This window comes from Brachycentrus maculatus, unplaced genomic scaffold (genome assembly GCF_059751285.1).
Source record: "Brachycentrus maculatus isolate JH-2025_06_01 unplaced genomic scaffold, ASM5975128v1 h1tg000294l, whole genome shotgun sequence".
Lineage (NCBI taxonomy): Eukaryota > Metazoa > Arthropoda > Insecta > Trichoptera > Brachycentridae > Brachycentrus > Brachycentrus maculatus.
The window spans coordinates 248279-257573 of NW_028281045.1; positions in this window are offsets into that span (position 1 = coordinate 248279).

The window sequence follows — 9295 nt, forward strand, 5'->3', positions numbered from 1 at the left end:
TTATTAGTGTTTTGCTCTTTTTCAATATAAACACGTTGACTGCCAACTATGAGATAATTCGTGGATTGCGTTCTTTGCTAGGACTCCGACTACGAGTTATCTCGTACTGTGTTTACTTGCTATATTCGTGCAACTATGATAAAATTCCTAGTATATCAGTTCTAATATGGATAGATGGCTTCTGGGAAGAGAACAAAAAATCAATGCTGGCTTACATGAACAGATTTTTTAAATAAATGAACAGAAAATATGATTCTTTTTCTTCATCTTCTTTTTTTTGTAGATCCTAGGGATCTGTTTGTGCCTCCGCATGTCGCTCTTGGGATGTTGACTCCCAGCTGTCTTTCCATCTTTTCGGAGGTCTGCCTGGGGGTCTGCGTCCTTCAGGGTTACCTTGAAGGGCGATGCGTGGAAGTCTGTCTTCTGACATTCTGTTTACATGATCGTTCCAGTATCGCCTTCGTTGTCGTGCCCACCTCACGATATCCTCCATCTTACACATGCTCTGGATGTCGGTATTTCTTACTCGGTCTCGCAATGTGTTTCCGGTTATGGATTGGAGAGTCTTCATCTCGGAGGTTCGAAGTCGATTATGTATTGAAATATGATTACGTATTATAATTAGAATTTTTATAATATGATTAAATTCTGAAAATTGGCATGGCAGTCAACGTGTTAACAGCTTTTGTGCAGTTAGTGTAATGTTTTTTAAATATATACAGTAATTTTTTAATAATTTTTGTCCGCCTCCGTAGTGTAATGGTCAGCAAGCTCAGCTACCGTTCTGGAGGTCCCGGGTTCGATTCCCAGGGGGGTCAAATAAATATCAGTGATTTTCTCACTCTTATATTTATTCCATATAACCCTGGACTGGTACCTGAAGCGGAGGGCTGATCACCTTTCCTTTGTGTGTTAACGATCAAGATAACACTGCGTTTGTATGACGCAGTGCCCTATGCACCATTGGGGTGCGGATAAGGGCTTGAAAAAAAAGAAAAAAAAATGAAAAATATATACAGTAACTTCTGAGTTCATATATTGTTTATTTTACTGTAAATATTTTTTTATTATTTTCCGATAATCTGCCACTGGGAAGTCCTAAAGGCAAAGGGATTGGCGGGGTTCTACTGTGATAAAAATTATTTATTTATTAATATTAAAAATCTAAAACTTTTTATTATTATACTATTAAGCGTTCTCAAATTGACTTGAGAGATTTTTGCAACGTTTTTAATCCATAGATGTTTCGTGTCATAAGAGTTGTGAAGTAAAAAATAAAGATAATCATAGCCAATTCTATCGCAAATGTCTGCTTACATTATTATCAGCTCTAAAGTTATATTTTAAAATAATTATCAAATAAAATATTACAGTCACTATTTTTAGCAATTTCAAACAAAAGTAGTTACGAATGTTGGATTATATATAATTCAGATGGTGCCTTAGATAAAATTGGTATTTGGTTTAAAAGATTTGATTTCTCTTAAAGGGGGTGTGGAATTAATGAAAATGTTGCAATAGGCAAAAATGACATAAATAATGTGAAAATAATTTGCGTAATACAATGAAATAATATAAAAATATCATAAGAATGAAAGATGAAATCAACCACACTAACTCAATTCTAGAATAATTTTAAAAAATAAATGAAATGTGTTTGTAGCTATTTTAACCTAAATATTAAAATTTTTCCTTATTAGAATCTAAAGCCGCAATGGGTCACTGTATTTTATAATCTTATATAAAGACAAATCTGTCTTACGTTACAGTGAGAGAAAAATCTTAAATATTTTTACCTGACCAGTTGATTCTGGAACCTCAAACACGAAAAAGACAATATTAATACAGTGATAAATTATTTTCTATGAAATTTCTTAAATTATTCTTGCCAACATTTTGAACCATCCATGCATCTAGACATCGGCAACACTGTGGAACCACTTCATCTGCCAGCTGAACAAAGAATTCGACCAATAAAGAAAAGCTTTTTCCATTAGAATTTAAATGAAAAAGATTGTACATATGTATAAAGCTTTTTTTTTAAATACAATATATAAATGTAAAAATGCTGAGTCGATATATCAACTATAGTCTACTTTGCCAAAAGCGCAAGTGTCGATATACCAGTGTATTTTGGCAGTCGAGTTGAGAAGTTGTGTTGTGTCGTATATTGTGTGTGTTTCTTCAGTTCCGATTCGTCAACAATATTCACAAATAAAAAAATTCAAAAACTTTTTGTGAAAAATTAAAACAATTTTTTTAAGAACTTATTGTTTTCACCTGTACTATGTCCACTAAATTTGAAACAGATCAGTTTTACACAAAAGTCCTCGGGAAATTTTAACACATGTATAAGAAAAAATCTTACATGCCCGGCACAGTGCCACTTCAACATGGATGTTAGATCATCCGGATGATATCAGCAACCCTGGTCTTTTGAGTTATCCACTCTTTAGTTTTTCCCTTTCTTGAGCTGATAACATACACAGTAATACGGCCCAAAATATCAGCAAGAAGTGCTAATGACACATCGCTCATTCCTTTCAACAACGTCATGTATAAAAAATCGACAATTTTCAGTTGTGCATGTTTTAGGAATGCCCAGAAAATGTACTATATCCCAGCAAAAGCGGCATATTTTTAACATAATATTTACCCGCTACAGGGCAAAAAGTGATGTTTTTTGCATTTTGATGAAAAGGTATTGTTTAATTATTTTTTTTAAATATACTAAATATTTTTCAAATGGAAAAAAAACCTTCAGATTTTACCTAAAAAGATCTGTTGCACAGTAAAACGTTCAATAAGTGGCTTGATATTTATTTTTAAAACATTTCGTTATATTCTTTAACTTTAAAAACGATCTCGTGTAAAATCAAGTTTTTTGATAAGTGACGTTGAAAGGAGTGAACGACATGTCGGCATAATAAGTAGTAAATCGTTCTCTAAAAATTGAGGTTAGCGTGGTTGATTTCGAATGTCGAAATGGGGACGTAATTCAGTCAAATTACTATGTTTAATCGTAATTAATTACACATATACAAAATACAGTGGAACTCAGTTATAATGTCATTGAGGGACCAACAAATTATGACGTTATAAAAGAGAATCTTTGAACATGCTATTTTGAAGAATGGAAAATTGAAAAAAAGCGTTAGCTATTAAGTTGATATTCCATTTATATTGCGTTGATACGGACAACATTATGTTAAACTAGCAGTATTACAATTAATACACAGAGTTCATTTAAAAATAATTGTAACATAAAACTCAGGTTCACTGTATGCCTTTTGTTGAAAGAAATTCTTAATTTTTTTGTAGACAGTTATTTTATAAAAAATAAAAATAATAACTGTGGTTCCATGAAAATGCTCTACTGCGTCAAGTGTGGCAGAAGATGTCTCTCTGAAGAGGAAAAGGAGAGAAAGTGTTTGGGCGGTTATTATAAATTCTTGTAGCAATGGGCAAACAATTTGGGTATAACGAAATTCACGCTATAGCAAAAAAATTGACGGTAAAATTGTTTGATGTTTGTTTGTTGATAGGGCTTTTGATAATGTTTATTTATACCATACAGTTTGGCCGGACTTGCTAAAAAAGTGCCATTATAACCGAGTTCTACTGTAATTATCATTGTATAGTATTGTTAATTTGTGAAGTAAATAGAGCTTATAGATTGTTAAGTTTTCTTGTGGCTTGTTTCTCTCTACGCCTTTATAAATCCACTTCAGAGACCTGCCCTCATCTACGGGGCGCTACGACTAGTCTGTTTAGAAATTAATCAGAATATTTCATATGACCATATCAACCGATATTCACCGTGAAAAACAATACTAGAAATGTTAGTGATTTTAAATTTTATACTTTAATTATATTGTAACATTGCCAGAAATTTAGATTTTTATATTGTTATTTTAAATAATTTATTTGATCCTAATGATTTGTCAGGGTCCCGCTCTCTCTCTCTATATATATATATATATATAGGACCTAAAGTTATTCTGTAAATACAGCACATTATTTATATAATTATATAATTATGTATTAATTTTCAAATGTATTTATAAAATAATGTAAAATGACATCCTGGAGTACAAAGGTTATACTTGTAATTTTTTTCCAAGTTGTGTAAAATTTTAACTTTCCGGGAGTACAATAATTGATGATCGGCTTTCTCTGGAGAGTAGGTTCTTTCTTCATGAAAAAAAATTTCACATAATGTATGTATTATGATAATAGAAATTATGTAAAAATTATTTTTTTAAAAATCATCTCACCATCTCTAGGTTTTATTTTATAAGAAAATTACAAACAAATATCCACAGATGTCATTGCTATATAAGTTACATCATACCGACTGACAGACGGACTTCGACGTTTATTAACGTGGATACTCCTTTGAGGAAAATTCGCACCGACGATAATTTACATCCATACTCCCGGAAAGGTTAAAATATATGAAAACAGAGCCACTTTTTATTTTTTTTTAAATGGAAATATTTGTGTTCTTATTATACACGCAAATAATTTCATTCTATACTGTTTTTGCAGGTCTACACTTAGGCCACTACTTATTAATAAAAATAGGCATAAAGTTGTGGTGGAGTGAGTTTGGACCCAGAAACTCTATAAAGTCCGCGACACTAACCTCGGGATCACAACTTGAGAACTAAATTCCATTTTTTTAAACCATGATTCATGAAAACTTAAGGTATTATAAAATGTGATAAGATTTTAAAAAACTAACAAAATTCAATCAAATTTCTGCTTGAAAATCCATGAAACCAAACAGAAATTAAACCAAATTTACATATATTATTCTAACCCTTACCCGCACCCCGATGGTGCATAGGGAACTGAATCGCATAGAAGCAGTGTTATCTTGATCGTTAAATACACAAAGGAAAGGTGATCAGCCTTCCGCTTCAGGTACCAGTCCAGGGTCATATTAAATAAATATTAGACTGAAAAATCACTAATATTCATTTTGACCCTTTTGGGAATCGAACCCGGGACCTCCAGCATGGTAGCTTAGCGCGCTAATCACTACACTATGGAGGCGGACAAAATTTTACCGGAGGCGGACATATATTTTACCTTATTTCAAATGGCTGAGATAAACTGTCAATAATTATAATGAATTATTATTTTTAAAAATGACCTTATCAATATCAATATATTTAGACAATAATTTTATATGAATGTATTTAAATGTCCTTTGCAATTTTGCGTATGAAAAAATACCGATTTCGGGGGAAAAAGGTTTAAAATATTATAAATCCTTTTAAATTGTATTTATATTTTCTTGACCTTATTTTTTGTATCCAACATAACTGTATTATAATGCTATTAATATAAAAGTAAAATTCAATCATAAAATATCAAAATCTACACCAGCCGTCCCGGTTATTTTGTTACCAAATTCTCCCTGCAACTTAATCAAAAACTAATAAATGATAATAATTTTAAAATCACAAAACGCTCGCATTTTTGGTACATTTTACTAGTTTGGTATTTGAAAATGTCTAACTTGTTTAACATTCTATTTTGTATACACAACTTTAGGTATATATAATTAAGGTTTATAACTTTACTTGTATAATATCTAGTAACCTCTGTACTCAGGATGATTTTCCGATAGTACAATGCAACCTCGGGTTACTATCCCTCTGCTTATGAACATACTTACTCACTTACTTATAACCCTTATCCGCACCCAATGGTGCATAGGGCACTGCATCGAATTGACGCAGTGTTATCTTGATCATTACTTGCATGAAGGCAAGGTGATCACCCTTGCGCTTCAGAAACCAGTCCGGGGTAATATTAAATAAATATTACAGTGTAAAATCACCAATATTTATTTTCACCCCCCCTGGGAACCGAACCCGGGACCTCCAGCACGGCAGCGAAACACGCTGACCATTACACCACGGAGGCGGACATATTGGAGGCGGACATTATGAACATATTGGGTTACAAAAAATCCCAGTTAAAAAAAACACAGAATTTCAGGTCATCCATTTTGCGGATTCTATTCAGTTTATGATTTATTTAATTTTATTATCTGGCCACACGTTGCTGTGGCTCAGCCGGATCAAATGGAAAAGGAAGAAAAAAGAGGGCACACATTTATAATATGTTTGATTTCACAATGCTTGTGAAGTAATGAAAATATTAAAATACTATTAAACAACAATACAATCGAAGACATTGAAAATGCTAAGTGACAGCATTGGGCAAGAAGTTCGCTGTCCACCATAAAAAATGTTTAGCATTGCGTGTGTCGGTGTTACCTTCAACCAATGGCGCTGCGATTACATAAAAAAAAAATTAGCCTGTTACAGGTATATAATAATACGTATATACATATATCCAAGTATTGAAATGCAACATCGTGTCAAAAATTCAAAGCAATTTGTTTATTACCTCAGGTGATTTAATATTTTGAACAAACGAAGATATATGTATTTATTTTATAAAGATATGAAACTATTCATCTTCATTCATTTGTCTAAGATTTTATTTGGAGTTTTAAAAAAATATTTGGAAAATTTATATTTTCTGGAAAATTGTTAAGGACTAACTGTATTGATTTTAGGCAAAAACCAACTGGTATGTCTAATATACTCCACATTCGATTAAAAAAATCCATTTGTGAAATCAATGGACGTATGATACAATTGTAACATTAAATGTAGTACCAAGATATCAATCCTAACATAAATAGGTAACAAGGTCAATAGTGCAAAATGCAAAGAACATGAAATTAAACCCTAACCGTATGTGTGCATTTCTACAACATCACATAATAATATTATGAGTTATCGTTAACATATTCAGTCTGTAACCCGAGGTTCCACTGTATTTCACAAATTAAGGCTCAAAAACTGTTAAGTCACTAGCCTTTACGAAATATATATATCATTGTTGAACTACTGTTAAACAAATACAAAATATATGAATACAATATCTAACAGCCTGGATACACAACTCTCAAGTCCTGTTTTGAAATCTATTTAATTCATAATGCACTCGAAATTGGATGCAATAGTTGGAGGTGTGTCAGTTCGGTTCAAAGTATACTTAAGAGTTTGAATTATGAAATTTAGATAATAATATTATTAAAGAGTATTCATTATTATTATTTGAACATAATGTACAAAGGAAACTCATGTCTACAGTTGAAAATTCAATAATAAATATTTATAAATTACGCTGTCTTTTTATTTATTAATTTCTAGGTATTTTCATAATATTAGTTTGCTCACAAATACAACGATTACTTTGGGGCATTAGTTCATATTTATTTTTATTTATTCTATCAAGGTAACTAACAATTTCATTGTCGAAGTAGACAGCCCAATAAGAAGAATTTTAATCAATAAAAATATGATTAATATCGGATACCAGAAGATAAAAGTGGAGGATGCAAACCCTCTGTTACAGTGCTTTTTCTGTCTGGATTTCGGACATTCATCCACAAGATGCTTCAAAAAGGAAACTAATCAACAAACATGCAGCAACTGTGCCGGGGACCATTCCTTTAAAAATTGTGATAATAAACAGGATATAAATAGCATAAATTGTATAAAAATGAATGATAAATATAAATGGAACACCTACACGAGTCATCAGGCAAATGACAAAGATTGCAATTACTTTAAAAAAATGTTTTTTCTGGCACAACAAAAAATTGATTACTAATTCTACAAACCGCAAGTATAAACTCATTATTAAAAAACGCAAGTTCAAATGCATAATTTTGTATATTAAGAGGTTTATATATTACATACTATATAATTGATAATTTAATACCAGTAACTGAATACCTAAATATATTTATATATTCTTCATACAGTTTACTTACTATTACATATATTCTTGTACAAGGTGGAGACTGCCCGGAGCATTTCGTCGTAACGTGTTACGTTACGATGCGAGCATTCAGGCAGTCAGTACACTGAGCCGAGCGCTCCATCCATAGTTTCAGATGCTCGCTGATGCTCGCCGCGAGCGATGTTACAACGTTATGTTACGACGAAATGCTCCGGTCAGTCTCCACCTTGAGACACTGCATTATTAAACGTGTATAAGTATGTCAACTTGAGATCTATATTTATTATTGTTTTGTTATTAATATATATTTTCATTCAAAGAAGATGGATATCTGAGCATCCCAGGGCTTGTGACCTGGCATTTGGCTGGTTAAGCTATCACTTTATACATAATTAAAATGTAACTTTGTTTTAAAATCAGTATAAATATTTTATTATAACGTCTACCAGTTTCGAAGCTAACCGCTTCTTTATCAAGACTGATTAATCAGTCTTGATAAAGAAGTGGTTAGCTTCGAAACCGGTAGACATTATAATTAAGTTATAATAAAATATTTATAGTGATTTTAAAACAAAATTACATTTTAATTATAAAATGGAAAATCACAAAGTTAGTGCTTCAAATATAAATTACATTGTGTTACGTTTACCATTCTGCTCATTATCGACTTTCTTTGCTCAGACTTCCATCTTCTATCATATAAAACATTTGACACATCCACCAATATTCTTAATACAACATCTAGATCCCAGTACTTAGGGAAAGAGCGTTACGTCATGAATTTTTCTAATTTTATACGAAAATCAATTTAAAATATTTTTAATGTGTCCAAATTTTTTTTTAAATTTCTGTATTTGCTTCATTTTATTAATATCTCAACATATGTGAAAAATAATATTTTCAATTTAAGTTTTACTTAATAAATACCACAATTTATTAAAATCTACTCTGACACGTGTTTCGATGCATTCCACATCATTTTCAAACACCGAAAATGATGCATAATGCATCGAAACACATGTCACAGTAGATTTTAAGAAAAAGGGTATTTACTCTAAGTAAAAATTAAATTAAAAATGGATAGATTACACAAGTGACTGCCGAATCAATTAATAAAAATGAATATGTCTGGAAACAGGGCTTATAACCTCTGATTGGCTGGTTTAAGTGCTCACTTTGTATACTGTATCATTCACCATTCTACCCATGATTAACAACCACAAAAAAATTATGTCAAATATTATTTTTTGATATCTCATCAAAGATGAAGAAGAATATGGAAGTCTGGGCATTTACGGGGCTTACGACCGTCATAGGCTGGTTTAAGTGATTACTAAAATAAAAATAATAAAAATGAAAATGGTATTTTCTGGCGTTTCTCATGTGTGTGATTATAATCCAGGATTCGGATCTCACATACTAATATAAGAGTTTCTGCTTAGTAAAAAGCTTCCTT